Source organism: Pectinophora gossypiella, chromosome 11, assembly GCF_024362695.1.
Source record: "Pectinophora gossypiella chromosome 11, ilPecGoss1.1, whole genome shotgun sequence".
Taxonomy (NCBI): domain Eukaryota; kingdom Metazoa; phylum Arthropoda; class Insecta; order Lepidoptera; family Gelechiidae; genus Pectinophora; species Pectinophora gossypiella.
Genome location: NC_065414.1, coordinates 6,078,738 through 6,097,334, shown reverse-complemented (window position 1 = coordinate 6,097,334; position 18,597 = coordinate 6,078,738). Strand labels below are relative to the sequence as shown.

At 35.9% G+C, this 18,597-nt stretch overlaps 1 protein-coding gene and 1 non-coding gene across 3 annotated transcripts in view; both read right to left on the bottom strand.

Moving 5' to 3' along the window:
• Positions 1-18,597, bottom strand: part of LOC126370949 (furin-like protease 1) — a 246,508-nt gene that overhangs the window by 220,748 nt on the left and 7,163 nt on the right. The gene's annotated exons all lie outside the window — the stretch shown is intronic.
• Trnae-uuc (transfer RNA glutamic acid (anticodon UUC)) lies at positions 4,330-4,401 on the bottom strand. The gene has a single exon. It is a non-coding gene; the product is annotated as a tRNA-Glu (tRNA).

Below are 18,597 nucleotides of genomic sequence, written 5' to 3'. Positions count from 1 at the left end.
ATTCTGATTACTAAATAAAGACTTCTAAAGGTGACAAAAACGTTTTCTATTTAACTTATTTACGAATTTTAAGAAAAACGTAATAATAAGTCTGACAGACCTCCGAAGATGAAAAAATAACCCCAATAGAGAAAATGTGTGTCCTGCCTCGAGCGTTGTCGGCCCCAATCTGCCCGAGAAAACAATCCACCTCTCCTCAAAGAATTAAAAATACAAAAAATCAAATAAAATTACTATTACGGTGCTAGTACGGCGGGTTACCATCCTTACTTGGTTGACATACCACTAATCCGCACCAAGCGCTTCGCTTCATCTTTCATAATGCGCACAGCCAAGGAATGGAATGAGCTGCCGGCGTCGGTGTTTCCTGTATCTTATAACCTGGGGTCCTTTAAATCATGGGTGAATAGGCATCTTCTGGATAAGCTCGTTCCACCGTCGACCTCTTCTCCTCGTGGAAAAATGAAGTCAAGAGGAAACCCATCTTATTTAAAAAAAAAAACCAACCGACGGCCAGTAACACATCACAGTACCTACGTAAACTCTCGCCTACCTCTTTAAAACACCTATTATGTAATTAGGACTCGCGTTGTACACTAAATCCGTCCCTGGCTGAAACAGCATTTGACGGCACTCCAGTTAGAAATGCAGTCATATCTACAACAAACACACTGTCATAATCTTTTGTCTGCCTGTAGCTATGCTGTAACTCCATTTTCACTTCAGGCTTCCCTCCCTTGCAGACACAATTCAATTTGAATTCACACTCTATTATGTTTGAATACAATTACAAAAACAAGACAGAAGCTTCAATTTTGTCACAAAGAACACATTGTCATGTTTTTTTTTATTGGCACGTGACATGAAAAGTCTCGTGTGGACTTTTCAGTCAGTAAGTAATGAAGTGGCCACACAAAAAACACTAACTTACTGATAAATAACTTCTTACTGTTACAACTGATTTTTTTTTTAATTAAGATGGGTTTGCTCTTGACTTCGTTCTTCCACAAGGAGAAGAAGAGATCGACGTTGGAACCAGCTTACCCAGAAAATGCCTATTCACCCGTGATTTAAAGGACCCCAGGTTATAAGATTAAGAAAACACCGACGCCGGCAGCCCATTCCATTCCTTGGCTGTGCGCATTATGAAGGATGAAATGTTACTTAAATTTTTGTTTTTATATGTTCTGACGGCACATAGATCGAAAGAATTTTGCTTGGACAGCAGGAGGATCCGGTGGTGTAATGGTTAACACGCTCGTCCCGGCTTGGCAAGAGCTACGGGTTCAAGTCCCATCCGAGTCAGATTGTTTTCGAATTAATTTTCTCTTTGTAGTATGTGACTAATCCCAGTGTAAGTAGGTATTTGTAGTGTGTGTCTTTGTATATGACAAATCTCAATGTTTTAAAGTACTGTAACAGGACCCAATTTGTCTGTCCGTCCGTCTGTCCTAATTTTAAAGGGGTGTTTCTATACCGAACCGCAATAGGTAAGCAGTTGTATTCTTTTTTTTTCAGATTATGTATTATTATGGTAGATTTACTATCAAATAATAAAAAGTGAAGTATAAAGCAGGATCCCCGTACAAGAATTGTGTATTTTCAAGGTTTATTTTACTTTTTTTTAAGGAAGCCATGTTTTAAAACGTGTTGCAATGACAATCCGGCTACAAAACACCCTTGTTTTATAAAACGGCTAGCCGTAATGTAAATTGACATGGCGGATTACACAATAAAAATGCGGCATAGTACTCGTATATGTATGTGTGCAGTCACAACACTTCTTCTTCTATCGTGTAGGTTGTGAGGTGGAGTACCAACCTCATCACCCATGGTGTCAGGGTTACTATTGAGCCGCCAAAGGCCCCTGACATGGCTCATGGTCACAACACTAATATAAATAACATTGATCACATAAAGTTAAAGTAATAAACGCTGTTATGCAGCAGACTGTGGTTGCAGACAAGTAGCACTGAGATTTCAGTTCATAAATAGCACGAAGTTACAACTCAGACTGCATCCCAACTAATCAAGAAATAAAACAACATCTTTTTCTTTTTTGCTTGCAAGTTTCATTCAGATGCGGTCTGATGGTACTTATATAATTAGATGGACCGTATGCTGACTAAATAAAATAAATTACAATCCAAATATAAATGTGTCCATAAAATTTAAAACAACAAACAAACTTCATAAAAGACGTTTTCTAGATAGGTTATACTAATATACTTACTAACTCACCAAGTACTTGATGTTATTTCTTTTTATTTGTTGGAAAATGTATCACATACCTGTAGACAAATAAAAGATCATTAGTTTAACGATGTAATAGATATCATAATGCGTAAGCGTACATTACACATGCATGCTTGAAGGTTGTATAACATCAAAGCCTAATAGTTCATCTAAATACTGCATGTACCTATTAAAATCTCTAATTAATATTAATTGATATTTCGACATAGTTAAGCTTACGCTTAGACGGGGCGTCTAAGCCTTTGACTAAAGGCAACCGACTGAGAAATTATAGTTCGGATAACTTAAATATTCAATAAGCAAGAAACAAACCTTTGAATAATAAAGTAAGTAGGTATAATATCTGAAGATAAAGGAGGATCGGCAGATACATATAAATTGTTAATTTACAGCGAAACGAACCTTTTAAGCAAACCCAAACACAAAAGGCAAAACTTTAGCCCAGATGTTAAAAATAATCTAAAAAAACTAATGAGTGACCAATAATTTATGACATCCGTAGACAGAAATCTTGTATCCGAACTAAATTAACGCAGCGAGCGTAGTACAGATAAAAATCTCAACGAAAATAAAGACCGAAAAGAAGCAAAAGGAAGGGGACGGCAGAGCCGGCGGGGAAGGTAAATAAAAGAGAGGGAAGATTGTTTCGAATGGACTTATTATGAAGTCGGCCTACCGCTGGCGCACGACCACACCGCCTCACCATGCACTACTAATCCTTTTTTCAACATTCTTTTTCTTCACTTTTTTTACTAAACAAAGAACGTTTATACTCAAAGAGATTCAAAAGATAAACACATCTAACGTATTATGAAAATTCTCAAAGGCTCGCTAGCAAAGTGCATTTTTACGAAATGAATTTTTCGAAATTAAAGTTTGTGTATCAGAGCGCTATCAAAATAAGGCTATGCAAACGAGTTGAAAAAATGCTCTAGTGTACAAGAGCTATTTCATCGTAGACAAGTGTTTGAGCAAAATATGCTGATAGTGTTTCATTTCACAAGCTCAAGCTACTTGCATTCGCGATTGCAGGTGAACAGAATGCTGCATAAAGCGAAGGAGGTTTTGGTCAAAGGAGGAGCTATAGGCATCTTCGCAAATTATGTTGAAGACTTCGGTTGACGACAAACGTTAATTCTAATAGGAGCAATTGTTTATTATTCCAAAAAACACCTTTCTAAGATAATGTTCCACTTAAGTAAGTTTTTAAGTACTTAGCCTTAAGAATGTAATAATGATTTTGTTTGTTTATAAAATGCTTAGTAAATTAATTACTTAAAAAGCGCCGGTGCCTATGTTTGCATGAAACCCAATATATCTTGTATCATCATTATCAGGAGGGCTTAATTATTATATATTTTTTATGAAAGCAATCTCACAAAGTTCACATTTGACTAACTTCTTCTGATGGAAAGCCGCGAAGTAAGGTTAAACACGCAAAGATTAAAAAAAATCCTAAATACACATCTTACCTTCTGAACTTAAATTTTCTAACCAAATTACTAACTAAGACATTAGTATGCAAAGATGCAGCAGATGCAAATTAAAAAGAAAAGCCACGTTCCATCCAAGTAACTATTCCAAGAAATTCCATACCTGTGCACTAAAATATTTTAACAAGGGTCACAAAATACTACATACATACATAAACTCACGCCTATTTCCCACCGGGGTAAGCAGAGACTATAGAATTCCATTTGCTTCGATCCTGACACACTTCTCTTGCTTCCTCCACATTCATCAATCGCTTCATACACGCACGCCGGTTCAGAGTAGATCGTATTGAACCTTTTCTAAGGACATCTCCAATTTGGTCATCGTAAGTCCTTCTCGGTCTCAAAATACTAACCCTCTTTCAAACTTCTTCTATCGTGTGGACTGGTGTCAGGGATACTATTGAGCCGCCAAATGCCCCTGACATGACTCATGTAACGACTACGTACACAGTAAGTAGTAACCGCGATCAACGGCTTAACGTGCCTTCCGAAGCGCGGATCGTCTTACATTCGGACAATCAGGTGATCAATGTAATGTCCTAACCAAACTAGGGACCAGAAAGTGATTTTTATGATATGTCCCCACCGGGATTCGAACCCAGGACCTCCGGATCGAAAGCCCAACGCTCAACCACTGGACCACGGAGGCGTTTCAATTATATCGGAGTATCTTTCAATTATAATCAACGTTAAAAATAAGAGCAACGATTTTCTATTCACACCCTTTTTCGCGAAGAGTAAAAATTAGGAAGCTATTCAAAAGTCCCGTCATTAAGTCAAACGTCAATCAATAAAATCTGAAGACAAAATTAATTTGGTTTCAAAAATGTTTTCCTAAAATCGCTCAAGCTTTTGTGGAACTAAATCAACATCACGTAATGATCTTACTTTAGTTATTTCAATAAAAAATAATCTCTTCAATAAAAGAGCAGAATAGAAGAAATATGTTGTAGTCGACTTACCTCTTCCTCGTGTCCTTTTTCTTCTAATACGAAGGATTTGAAATTTGATATCAAAGATGAAATAATAATGAAGCCAAAGAAATAAGTAATGAATAATAGGTAATGAGGGAAAGAGAGGAAGGGGAAGACCAAAGAGCTTACATGGAACAGATTAAAGAGAAGGCGAACGTCGTGTCTTATAAGTAAGTGAAGGAATTGGTCTTTGATAGACAAGAATGGAAAATGAAAAGAGCGTGGGTCTTAAATTAGTGATGTGAATGAGGTCAAACAAGAAGTATAAAGATCAAAATGAATGGATAAAAAGATTGCTAAGTAATTATTTATGTCTACTGCTTCTTGAATGGTATGGAATCGAAACAGCGTTTTCCAATTTGTTCTACCAAGTAACTATGAACTGTAGTTCATTGTCTTCTTTATATTAAATAACAATGTTATATTATTATAATTGTCATAAGCATTTACGTCAGTTACAGAGGCAATGACACTGTGGTTATACACTCTAAGCTGTGCATATATAACATTTATAACCTAAGGGAAAAATATAGTTCCTAATTACAACATTCTTCATACTTTCATAATAAATATTATGCACGTGCATAGAGTGTTGCAATAATATTATATATTACAGTATCTTAGTGATGTCTCTACTTACTTTGTAGCAATTACATTGCCAATTGCTACGTGTCTTTCAAATTAGAGTTGCCGTTTGATAATCGATAGTCGATGGAAACGATAATCCCATCATTAGCCTGTAAGTCTACTGCTAGACACGACGCTTACAATACGAAACCTCTTTAATACACTTCTTTCTTTTTTCTTGTTTTTTTTTCTTTTTTGGCTTCTTCCAATGCGCGCCATTCAGTCCGATATTCGGCTCTTCGTATTTTGTTTTATGCAGATATCCTTATTAACACTTTTAGATTATAGGATTTTGTGTGTTTCTCACTATCAATCGTTTAACAATACCGACTGTTCCTCTCAGTAATACTAATAACTGTCTGTTCCAACTTCCAACCGACCTTCGTTAAGAGCAGGTAGTACAAGTTTTTTCAACGGGTTTCGACCACTCATTATCCTTCGGTAATCGTTCCCTATCGTCGTAACTACACGGTTCTTTATTACCTACTTTAAATCTACCATTAGCTGTCGTAAGAAAAAATATGAGGCAACTTAATGCATTTATGGTTGTTGGACAAATATTTGAGTTCGGCAGTTCTGCTACGTCGCTAATTGGTGCGTCTTCAAGGTTTCGTTGTGTTTTACATTTGTAATTATGATTCAAAGGATTGTTTTTTTCTGATCTAGGGTTGGAAGAAAAAATATTTTTGTCTTTTGTTTACAAAGTAGGTAATTAAAATATTTTACTGTACTTGTACTTTGTAAAATAATATCGAAATTTACCTTTCGAAACACAATTTTCGTTATTATAGTGTTACAACTGAATGAAATAGTAGGTAAAAGGGGAGTAACTTTGTAAAACTAGACTTAATTCACAGTAATTAATACAACTTTGGCCAATGTTAAGTAATTACCTTCGAAACAATTCATGAATGTTTCAACAACAAATGGAATAGTTTCTTTTTTAAAAGCATCATCATCATCTCCCTAGCGTTATCTCGTTTTCACGGAGTCCACATACCCAACCTGAAGATTTACGGAAGCGACTGCCTGTCTGACCTTCCAAACCACGAAGGGAAAACCAGCCCAATGCAGGTTCGGTCACATATCTTTTAAATCGATTTCTCGGGAATGTGTGTGCGTCCTCACAATGTTTTCCTTCATCACTGAGCACGTGGTAATTATTTATTATCCAAACATTAATTTTGAAAGCAATTCTAATATCATTGGTTTAGGTCTGTGCTGGGATTTGAACCTGCGACCTCATAGTCAAGCGTTCTTCCAGCTGGGCTACCACGGCTCACGCCACGGTTCGGCTCGCTCTTTTTTAAAAACATAAATATCGAAAAAAAAATTTTAGGTATGTAACTTTTGTCCGTTTCTTCTTCGAAAATATTCTGTACGAAATTTTTGAACATTATTTTGTTGCAAGCAATTTTTTGCAACTTTTTATATTAAAGAAAAACAATGAACTCTATTTGTGTGCACAGGATGATGAAATAGGATGGAAGAAAAAAGCATTCGCTCCATGTTGAAATGATACGGTACCTAGCTTTTTGCAAGTAATCAATTTGGTGAGTGTGATGTCAATATTTCACGGCATGATGTTTTCATAGAAGCCAGAGAGTAGAGTTTTTCGATAATGTTGTTTTAGCTTAGTTTTCTTTGTTGCCCTCAAAACGCGTTACTTATTCATATCCAAATCAACCGCAAATGAATATAAAGTCAGTAGGTACACAAGGGAGTCATATATTCAAGAGAACAGCAAACGAAACAGCTTTACGAAACCCTTGATTCAGCGTGGCAAGATTGAAGAAAGGTCCCGGTTTCGGATCCCGACTCCAAACTCGTTTGCATAATTCGGGACAAGCCGAGTATCGGGACATTCGGGACTAAACGCGAATAAATGGTTCCCCTAAGTTAAGACGACAATTTCCCGGGTCACCGGAGCCAGGATAAATTTCACTGCAGGCTTTGGCGAAATCGCAATCTGGTGAGCCTTGAATGTGAGTGTTTGGATAAACCGCCACTGAATGTTCCCGCCAAGCTGCGAATGTTCCTAAATAAAAGTCTGATGGAGACTATAGTGACATTTATTGGACCTGGCATTTGCTTTTTTTGCTTCACGCAGAGCCACCAACAGACGTTTATCAGACAGCGGACAAAACATGCCCGGAATGTTAAACGAATCGCGTGACTGAGTTCAAGGCCGATAGCCCTACTTGGAATTCAAACTGAAATAAGAGACCTGATTCCGATAGATTTATAGGTTCCACTATATTACAAGGCCAATCCAATTTAAAACTGCTTATACGTAGTAATTCCACAACAAAAGTATATTTCATACCGCTTGAGACATTGTGTGTTTGAGGCGTATTACCTCGGCGCACTACAATTTCCTTTTTACATCTCAGCTATTTTTTCCCAAGAAAGGTATCCGAAGAGCCACATTTCTCATTTGAATGAAGATGAATAACTGATGGACCTGTTTCTACGTCACTGGCCACGTTGTTATGCATAGGTATTAAGGTACCTTTGTTCTCTCGATTCTGTGTCTACAAGAAAATGTTCTTATCGATATTGTGTTATGGTTATTTAAATTATGTACTTACATACATATAATTTACCTTACTGATAAAGATGTGAAGGCCTGAGATGATTGTAGGGAAACATAAGAGGACAATGCAAAATAAGTAGGAAATAAAAAACCAATACGTTGTGCCTTTTCTCTCTCTTCTTGTTATATTATCTTTTTGTGTATAATAAATAAATCGTCAACTGCAACTAGAAATGTCAGATGCTGAACATGTAATTCGGCTTTGATATTGCAAATTAAAATAAGTATATTAAATGTAGCACTATTACCTACTTCAATTTAGGTCACTATGTTCGACGTCTTGAACATAAAGTCCTGCGACACTTGATTCTGTGCCAAAACAAAGCCAGTCAGTAATCAATGAAATGCAAAGTCTTGCCAATTCGAATTTGCCAACGCTTTGCTCGCTTAGCCGAAAAATTCTGAGGAATCTTGAAGTAGAAATAAAGCAGTAAGTACCCGTTTTATTTCACGCAGGTGTACTTGCTGAAATCATTCGTGCAAAATTGAGATCCGGAATTCCAAATAATTTAATCTAAGTGAAATCGAATCAGGCAAGTAATACGAAACTTTTTCTCGGATGCTCAATAAATCTCGCGTGAGAGAGTAAGGAACTTGAGCTATTTAAGTTGAACATCTGAAGAAGTTGGCGCACGTGACATCGTCTTCCTTAAAATATCATGGTACCTACTGTTAACCCGTCCCCACTTGATTTTTTTTTACTTGTATCTCTGTTATCTAAAGTTATTACAATAGGACAATATTCGAAATTTTTGGTTTCATCAAAAACAAATATAATTTCTGGCGTGACTTGCATTCAATAGCAATTCCAATTTTGAAAGAACACAATTCCAACTTCAAACAAAACCCTTTATTAGCTATGAAGCCGAATTCAATTTAGATACAGCAGAGATATTCCGGGGTCTGACTGACCCTACCGACCATTAAATTTTAACGCCATTAATCTAAATCAAAGACCATACCCATCTGAGGGTAATTTCGTTATTCGAATAATAGGGGTTCCATACTTAAATATGTCTTTATTACAATACCTACAGATTTAGTCAATAAATGATTGGCCGACAGATACCAAAATTCTCTTATTTACTCGAATGACTTTTCGGCATGATTCTTTTTAAGTATGTAGTTATTATCCTCAAAAATTCGGGTTGCTTATTTAGTTTGTACAAATTGTTCACGATCGTTCTTTTCTTATTAAAAACACTTGCACTGAATCACCTAAAATAAGGCCGACGATTATGAGTCATGCTTTAAAATTTTATTTTAGTTTGTAAGGTGAAATTGGTTAGTACTTGTCCATGTCGATTTTCTAAAACAAACCTAATGCAATAAGGCTCTAAACGTTTTAATAACTCGTATCACATTATCATAAACATACATACATAAACTGCCTATATACGTCCCACTGCTGGGCACAGGCCTCCCCTCAATCAACCGGAGGGGGTACGGAGCATACTCCACCACGCTGCTCCAATGCGGGTTGGTGGAAGTGTTTTTACGGCTAATAGCCGGGACCAACGGCTTAACGTGCCCTCCGAAACACGGAATCATCTTACTTTTTCGGACAATCAGGTGATTCAAGCCTGAAAAGTCCTTACCAAACAAAGGACAGTCTCACAAAGTGATTTCGACAATGTCCCCATCGGGAATCGAACCCGGACCTCCAGATCGTGAGCCTAACGCTCTAACCACTAGACCACAGAGGCTGTTATATTTTTATTAATATTGTAACTATAATAAATTACAAAAAAAAGAGGTATTAAATAAAATAATGGAAGTGTTCGACTCGTATCAATATCAGCCACATACATACATAAATTGTTATTGAAATGAAATGTTATTTTACATGAACAGGAGGGTTAAAAAGGCAACATCGAAGCAATTCATCTTACAAAGCAATATTGCAATTTAACATTTGCGCATATAAAATTAAGTGCCAATGCAAACAAATGACATATTATTAGCAATATTGCTTTTTAGATGAATTTCTTCGATGTTGCCATTTTAACCCCCCTGTTCCTGCATTACGAATTGTTGATTTGTTGTCATGTTTCCGGTAAACAGTAGCAAAACTCGCTATATAAATAAAGCTGAGAACTCAATTATAAGTTGCCTGTCTTCGTTTCTAATTCCAATGAGAAAATACCGATCTAAATGAATTTAGAACGTTTTTTTGACGTGACTTACTGTATATTTGCCACAGATGATATTAACATCTGCTTTTTTATAAAGTAGGTATTATAGTACTGTCATGGTTTCCTCTCTTTCATTGTAATGTATGTTTATATTTACATATTTATATATCATTATTTATTGTCTTCTATGTACTGTTTTTAATATAGTTTATCCAGGTATACTTATATTTTACAACTTTTTATTTTGCACTGTCTATCCCGCTACGTTTTTTAAAGGTTGCTTGGAAGAGATTGCTACCTTAGCAATAAGGCCGCCTGTTTTACTACCTATCTAATTATAATAATGTATTTTTAATATGTTTTAAGTGCAATAAAGCGTTTTTGTATTCTATTGTATTATACTTGATAGGAAAATTAGAAACAAAGGCGTATGAAAACTCTCGGTTATAGCTACATCTTTTGTCATTCAACGCGCAAGAGGTTCTTTCTAGTTTGGATATTTATTCGTTTGGAAACAAAGCGATTGAATATGCATCTCATGTAAATAGGTACCTCTTATACTCAAAGTTAGCCAGGATCAGATTGCTACTATGCAATAAGGCCTCCTATTGTACTCTTTCTATTATTCTCTTATTTTTTATTTCCTATGTGTGCAATAAAGTATTTGTTGTATTAATTAATCTACCTCTATATTGACGAGTAAAACCATTCAAAACTTAAGTGTCGAAATAACAATTTCACATTTATTGTGGAAACCTTTAAAACGCAGAGAAGCTTAGCAACTCTTTAAATTGTACCTAATTAGATTTTAATATCAGTTAACAAACTCATAAATTTGAAACTACCACCTGAAACCATAAACAACGTCATTGTTGAAGGCGCTAATTGGAAGGAAGAGTACCTCTTGTTAAGAGAATAGTTCCGTACATTCAGATCCAAAAGCTGACGACGGTTCTGTATTTGCCCTTAATGCAATCGGTTTACTAGAGGCCAGACCGGTAGTGTTTGCGGCTGGAGATAAAGCTACCGACACACAAAAGCAGATGCCCACCCTGCCTGCCCCCTCTTCTCTCTCAACTTCAGGGAGGGCGTTTAAGTCAACGACGATTGCCCCTTACAAAAGACAGCAGACCCCCTTCGCCCACTGCAGAGTAGAGCCGAAAGAAAACGAAATCTCATTCCGAACCGGTGCTCATTGCTTCAGAATCTTTCACAATTGCTTTTTCAATTTCACAATCCCCCCTCCAACTATTCCTATTTCGGCGATTTGTCATCTCCATTGTTAAGGAAACGAGCGTGCGCATTTCTGCAATTCCGCAAAAGTTTTTGGAACAGTAACGAGTCACGATATTAAGTTTTGTTTTGTAGTTTGAGCGCTATTTGGGTCTAACTGAAACAGACGTCGAAAAATCTCGGCAAACTTGGAAACTAGGTCGATCGGTAAAATTGATGCTAGATCAATGGATTGCAGAACAATGACGGATGACAACGTTGACAAGATACGTGCATTAGCCGCTGGTTTTCGAACAGATACCTACTCGTACCGCTAATTTCATTTTGTGTCCATAATCCATAAGTATCATCATCATAAAAACGATTTTGTTATATAAAATAATAATAATAATAATTCTTTATTACTCAAACAAGGTACAATTTAAACATTTTAACAGCGAGCCCTGCACTAGGGATCACCCTGTATCGCAGTGGCTCAATGAGATACAATTTTCGCTTAATATTAATAAAATTATACATCAAGTCCGGTGGAAACTTAACTGAATAATACAGTTAAAAATTATACTTATTAAGAAATATAGGACATAACAAATCTTAGAATCTAAAACATTTAGAACGATCTTAAAAGATATTGAGATCAAGATGAAAATACAACAAAATTGTAACTTATAAAAAGGAGTCATGTAACAATAGAAGTATTAGGTATGTAGTAAGTAATATGTGTATGTATGTGTAAGGGGATATTGTGTGTGTGTGTGTGTGTGTGTGTGAGAGAGAGAGAGAGAGAGAGAGAGGTGTGTGTGTATGTTGCGTTTGAGTGTGTGACCACAGAGACGTATTGAACATTATGTTAGAGGTTTTATAATAATTTCTGTATGTAGGTAAGACAATTTTAAAAGCCATTGACGGCTACTGTTATTTTCACATACACACATAAGCTCACGATTACGTCCCAATGGGGTAGTCAGTCAGATGTACATCCATCGCCAGATGAACTAAATACCCACATCTCACAGAGGTTTCTGTTAGCCCGTTCTATTATTTTCATTGTTGGAGATATGATATAATTAGGTACATTCAAATTTTAATGTTACGTCTTAAACCTATCTATTCATGTTAGATAAATTTATTTTGATAACTTTTTTGATTAAGTATATCTACTTTTGATCACATTTATAATCATAGTTGAAGTCAAAGCCGGTTGTAAGCCGTTGGTCCGGTTACTACTTACTGATGTAAGTAAATAGTCGTTACATGAGCCATGTCTGGGGCCTTTGGCGGCTCAATAATAACCCTGACGCCAGGGTTGATGAGGTTGGTAATTCACCTCACAACTCACACGATAGAAAAAGATAGTTGAAGTATGAAGTTTAAGATAAGATATGGTATTTATTACATTCCTGTTTTTATAGAGGTCTTAAAAGTGGAGGAAAGTAAAAACCTTGTAAGGTTTATAAGTACTGAAATATTGCAGATTGCCTTTTACCACCCATCTACAATGAACAGCTTAGTGGGTTTCATCCCGTCACCCTTTTGTACGCTTGGACTTTGAACAGTCTATCTACGTTATTGTTATGAATGTCGGTTTACAACCCAAGTGGGATAGTCGACATTATAATTTGACGAACGCGCAAATTGCAGTAGAACGATGTTGAAGATTGTTTTGTTATAACTTTGTGAAAACTGATACAAACATTCATAATAATCCGGTGCAGACGATAAACATGTGTTATTACTGTTGTTTCGATATGCAAATTGCTCGCGAGTGCGATGACACAGACGCCCTAATTGCCCAAAATAAGACTTTGTTTGAAAGTTAATGACTCTTGTAAGACGACACACTTCCGAGGCGGAACATGCGGCGCCGATGTGACGAGATTTGACAAAGAGCTGGAAATATTGGGAGTCCGCTTTGTGGTTTCTTTAGACGCAGCGTTCGTGAAGTTCAATCAGAGTAAAATAAATTCAGATATAAGTACTTTCAAAGAGAAAATTTAAATCGATTTTTTATTCTGGGTTGGACGGGACTTGAACCGGCAGATTTTGTCAAGCCGGGGTGAGCGAGTAAACCATTACACCACCGGGTCCATGGACATTTGGTCCATTTCGCATGGTCAAGTGGACCCGGTGACAACAGCCGCGGGTTCAAGTCCCGTCCAAGTCAGAAGTTTTTTTTCGATTTAAATTTTCTCTTTGTGAGTTTCCCTAAGCACGGGTAAATTATTATAAGTGCTTTATTGCATCAAAATAACAAATAAACTAAACTATACTGGGGGGGTTAAAATGGCCACATCGAAGCAATTCATCTAAGAATGCAATATTGCAATTTGACATATGCGCATATAAAAGTAAGTGCGCAATGCAAACAAATGTCAAATAGCAATATTGCTTCGATGTGGCCATTTTAAGCCTCAAGTCTCTCAGATTCAAGAACCGCTCCGCATTAAATCTATGTGAGCTAATTCGTGAAGAGTGGTACTCAAGACTTCTCTCCGTTTAGTTACCTAAACTAATAATTAGTCGCGAGCACTACACTACAACTTTTTCCATTACATTTCAGATTTTACAAAGGACATATCTTTGTAGTGGCAACGCTGAATCATAATCACCATTGTCATTAAATTACAAGTCATCATGTCCATGACAGACTATTATGAGAACATGATGAGCTACCATTCATGGAAAAGAATATAACATAAGGTCACGACTATATTTCCAATTGGGCAGTCAGAGATACATTCATCACATGATGAACTAAGAACCGCCGCCTCATTGAGCTTTCTGTTCTTCTATTGTATGGGTTGTGAGGTGGATTACCAACCCCATCAACCCTGGTGTCAGGGTTACTATTGAGCCGCCAAAAGCCCCTAACATGACTCATGTAACGACTACTATCAGTAAGTAGTAACCGGGACCAACGGCTTAACGTGCTGATCTTCATTTAAGGGAAAACCAGCCCAAATTCAAAAATATCTTTATTCAGTAGGTAACATAGTTACACTTTGAATTGTCAATTTTTGCATAACGAACGTCTTATTCGCCTAAAACTACTCACAAACTGTATAGCCGGGAAAAAGAAGCTACAAGAAAAACCTCAGCACAGAGCCCTAGACGTTCATTAAAAAAAAATTAGATGGTTTACAACTATCATCGAATAGGTAATTGCAGAATATAACCGGCTATTTGGTGTAACTTCTGCAATGTTTACAAACGAGCAGACACAAACGAAGGAAATGATGGCATGTGCCGTGAAAGTCACGTAAACATGTTAGCACGTGCGTAATACACTACAAGGTCTACAAATCGTGTTTGACTCGAATATCTGATGAAGGGTCGCTGACACGATAAAATTATTTATGAGAAGTATACTTTAGTTTTAATATTCACTGAAGTTTTATTTCTTAATGTATCCACATGAATACCAGTAGCTATTTTACACATAGTCACATTTACTGATTTGCTAAATTCTCAAAGTAGGTGTTAATCAATTTGTACCTTGAGCTACAAATATTAGGACTCAAACTATAGTAGTACAAAGCAAACTCACTAAAAAACTTGTAACTTTCGTAACAATTACAAATAGCTCTTCTAATTAAATAAGTCTTCCCAGAGATCTTCAAGATTTTTAAAAATAAAGTTAGTCGCCTTTGCAGTTTTTAAGGTTCAGATCTTATTTAGGCGAAGGTTGATGGAAGGGCTGGCAAAGGAAGACCTAGAAAGACGTATGTTGACCAAAAAGTTCACTTTGAACTTTGGTTTTGTTTGTTTGTATACTCTTTATTGCTTTAAAATACAAAATAAGTTTACATATAATTTATCGTTACATAAAAGCATAAAGCATAGGCGAGCATATCCCTAATTGGGATTTCTTCCAGCTAACCTTGACCATAAAATATGACCATTTCATGAAATGATCGAACACATCATGAAATGATCAATTCTAAGATCTGCCACGACAGATACATTACTAGTCAGTGGAAGTAAAATTCTTATGATTCATTCTCGTAACGCACTATTTGTTTCTTTAGTCAATGCATTTTGGCAACCGACCGACAGTTTTGATGAGTGCACGTCCTCTGTTCGGAGGAAACGCGAGGATAACCGGCTTAGTGCTCACAAGCGTATTCCATACAAATAACTATTACATACTATGTATAGTACACAAAATCCAGCCGTATCTAACGAAAGTTTGATGATGCCTACAATAAAAAAAGAACACCACTTTTGCACCAGAGACGATCAGAGGGTATGTTTTTGTTTTATTTATGTTTTTTACTTGTTTTAGGTTCAGTTATGTTGGTCAGAATTATGGCCGCAGGCAAGCCATATATATCTTCGTTAGTTATATTCATTTTTTAAACAAAAAGACAAGCAATATCATGGTAGCACTGGTGATAATATTTCTAACACCTTACTATTTGAAAAGAAAAGTCCAACGTGTCAGGAGATACGTTCGCTTGCTTAATAGCCCCTCAAGCCTCAATTTCAAACTGTTCCGAATAGTTCAACAGGCAGAGAGAAACTACAGACAATCAATATAACATAGAGGTACCATCGTGTCGACTGGTAAACATTGAACGTAGTTTGAACAAAAAGAAGGCCTGTATCTCTAACATCTTGCTCGATACAATGCAGCTAGTGTCGTGTCGTGTCGTGTTGTGTCGTCGTAGTGACGTCTGGATGCAGACGATTCATGTAAATTGTAAACATTCGGCACACGACATTGTGTTGCTGTCGTACCATGCAAACTCGATCATTTCTCATTTTTAGCCGTAGATTGTCGTTAGCATAGGTAAATTCGAAACTCAGATCGGTAGCAGGTGTGCTGCAGGAGAGGGTTTTTTTAATGTTCGGTTTTCGTGCCATTTACACAGAAATCAGTACACCATACGACGCGGTTTCGTCGCAACACTCCAGTACTGTCTCTGCGTGCGTTGGGGTTTACGAAACTACAAACCAAATACTTGAAATAGCATTAATACGACATGTCATAAAGATTAATTTCGTTCTACAACATACTTGCAGTAGTGCTTCTGGCGCTCTATCAACGTTTGCATTACGGGGAAGATTATAAATAGTTTTCCTGATTGCCATTAGCAAGCGCCGACACGTATTTAACCATATAAAGTTGATTAATGGGACATTCCTAGTATGAGATATTATATGGCAAACATAAACCTTTTTCTATTAAGATCTTAGAGCGTTGTATCGTGGTCACAATAGATCTTAATAGGTTGATCTTTCGAGCTGTATCGTAACTGGTCGAACCGTTAAAACAAAATAGTGTGTGGAACGCATCGAGAGAGATTGAAAAATATTTACCTATATTTTTTTCCAAATTACCCACAATGTAAATAATAAGCTGCTTTTGACAGAACAATCATTTAGCACTCTGAATAGAGCGTTATGTAGAAAACTACAAAGCGATTTAAAATTGTTTTTCTATAGTAGAGGAATTTGGTAAACTTTGAACACATCTAACTGCGCTTGGCGTCAGAAGCTAACGTCGAACAACATCGAGAGTGCCACAGTTTTATTTTACACAGATTTGCAGTATGTCATGTCTTGAATATTTGAGATCCGAATGATATTGAGATTGACGAATACCTATAGTATTTTGCAATATAGGTATATACCGTTAGAATAGAACAGAATCTCGTCTGATACATCACTATACTAATGAACTTCTCAGCGATAGCTTCTGTACTTTGACAAATCTAACTATTGTAAAACATTATCTTTATTGAAATAATATAATCAATAATTGTACTGAACTAGACGTTCTGTTTAATAATACATACTTCCATTTGCTGATAAGAGTATATTTATGACTTTGATTCCCTCAAAATGTTCTTTCGATGCCATTCTTATTTTAATTGCATTGAACTTATAAAAAAACTATATTATAATAACCCCATATTAACAGGAACACCTATTGAAAGCAAATTCCAGACTTAAGTACCTACACTTACCTAGATATGCGGTAATCATATTATGTAGGGTTTATATTTTTAATTTATGTTAAATGACATATTATAATAAATGTATTATATTTAAATGTCGCGATAAAACAAGATTAATAGTGTGCGAGCTTATTAAAAATAGTAAACAGACGATAAATAACACATTTATTATGAACTAATTGTAAAACATCAAGCATCTACGTAAACAAACAGTTAATTAGGTATATATTACTTTGCAGTGGGTTCTTCCCTGTATCTGCGAGTGTTTGAAGAGGAAAAATTCGGAGTAAATTGCAAAGTCAATGATAAATCAGCCGGTCGGTTCTTTACCTACAAAATCATTGAACAATGAAGTCATAACTTCATAATACATTTATATGATACAGATGACGACTCGTGAGTCGTATTCTTCAAGATAAACTTATGGATTTTACTGTGGAAACATCTAAACTAACAAAGATTAAAAAGTAAGATAGTAAAGCAGTAGACTATATTGAGCACAGGAAATAATAAGCATTCAATCAAGTTTCAACAACGTCATTGGCTAGCTATCATAACATAAATTACGAACACAAATGATCTAAATATTAATAAAGTAGATACTTCGTAGACAAGTAACTTGTAGGAAATTAAACAACAATGAACAAACTGCCGATTTTTTAAATAATTCTAGATTGTACTGTTCAAAAGGTCAACAAGGCGCATTAACCAAAACATGCCTGAGATGGCAAACATCGCAGATCATTTATATTAACGATTGTCATACAGAACACTAAACATAAACAGAAGGACGAACACAATACCGTTAATTATACAATGTCATTTTCTATTGTCGGATTTAATATAATGGAATGTTTTCACATAACAATTGACAAGCAAAAGCGAACGGGAGTACAAATATACACAGGCAACGCGGAATCGAAATTCTTACAAATCAAAACATACTAACGATTTATCCCAACTACATAGATTGAAAAAAAAAGTACATAATATGCATAAATGCATGCGTACATACAGGACATTTGACATTAAAACAAGTAGTATAAATCTAAAGAGGATAAGGAAAATAAAAGCACAATAAGTAGACTTATTGCTATTATTGCTACCAGGCTTTTTTTGACGTAAATTTCTGACTATCAACAAAACATAAAATATTTAATTGAACTGAATTAGCTTCTTTATGCGAAAAATATTTATATCTCAATTACATAGTCCATAGTCATTGTACTGTATTCATGTGTTTTGTCTGATTGTTGAAATTTTAGTTCTGTGCAATAAAGTATATTTGATTTGATTTGAATCGATTTGATAATCAAA